Source organism: Frankliniella occidentalis, unplaced genomic scaffold (assembly GCF_000697945.3).
Source record: "Frankliniella occidentalis isolate FOCC.00 unplaced genomic scaffold, Focc_3.1 Scaffold47, whole genome shotgun sequence".
NCBI lineage: Eukaryota > Metazoa > Arthropoda > Insecta > Thysanoptera > Thripidae > Frankliniella > Frankliniella occidentalis.
Genome location: NW_026267177.1, coordinates 1,891,044 through 1,892,442, shown reverse-complemented (window position 1 = coordinate 1,892,442; position 1,399 = coordinate 1,891,044).

Here is a 1,399-nt window from a genome sequence, read left to right as displayed (position 1 = left end):
ACGGCGCCTTACGAGCAAAGCAAGTAGGCAACCCGCCCGCACTCGTGCATGCGGTACAGCATAACTACAGAAGTACGCGGCGTGAATCAGCCACCTTGTACAGTGTTACTGGCACTTAAGTTTTGATATTGCAAAAAATTGGGTCTCTGAGTTATTTAATGAGCATTTTTAGTATATAATTTTTGCTGCTCACACTCTCGCTTCCCTAGCGATCAGGATGCAAAATATGCAGAACACAAATAAATACTAATCAACCATATTATCACAACACTTCATCGTCCCAGAGGAACTCCAGATGCGCTACAAAAAAACTTGTAACGTTCTTGCTGGCTGGGCGCGCCATTGTTTTAGCCTTCCATCGCAGCCTGCAGCATGCGCTATAGACTCGGAGGGAAGCAAATAAATCGCATTTAGTATTTATTGCGGAGTCGGAAATAACGCACTAGTCGGGTGACATTGGAGGGAGGGTCACGGTCGTCCCCTGAGCACTTGGACACTTGTGTAATCGGAGCAGGACTGGGGAGCGGCCTCGCTACAATGGATCCCCGCGGCCCCCGGCCCGGCCCGGCCCGGCCCCCACACCTTCAATCGATATTGTGACGCACGATTACACCTATTGGCCTGCCATACCATGTCTTCCCCTATGTAGAGAAAAGCTTAACTGCTTCTGTACAGTCTGCCTCAGAAGTGTCGTCAAAGGCCTCGTTTTGTATGGAGTTTGCTGCATAAATCAGAACCTTAATCTAACTGACGCTTTGGGTCTGGACCCAACACGTTCCACAGGAATTAAGTCCGACGAAATAGCGCTATTTTGAGATACGTTCAGAAACTCCACTCTACTGGTTTGGACGGAATTTTACTTATCTTTATCGTTACGTCCACACGGTGGACAGTCGTTTAGAGGCTGTCAAAAATCAATTAAGAAAACCTACTGCTATTATCCTTCTCCACATAATAAATGCTATTTACATCGACTCCTGCCACAATTTCCAGTAAACGCGTCAATTCGTCGAGCCATACGGCTTGGCCGCGTGCTGAACTATAACTCGTGGCGCGCTTCGCACCGTTGGGGTGTGTCGCATTTATCGCAACACCACCACCGCCACACAAAGTACTTGATCTGATCTGAATAGGGTGGGCTTAGGCCAGGCTTCCTGTATAATCACGAGAAAAAATGAAAGAGTGTTGCGCCCAGAAGGTGTTTTGCACGGCCGGCGCGGGTCGAGCCGACATCGTACTGCATGACGTCTCTTTCGCCGCTCGGGGTGGTCCCGCCCGCACCACCCGCCCCCACCATCACGACCCCTTTCATCAGGACATTCTCCTCTCCGTCTTGACGGCGGCGCGTCGTCGAGCGATTCACTCAAACACAACGAACGTGCCGCCTCACGAATCAGTG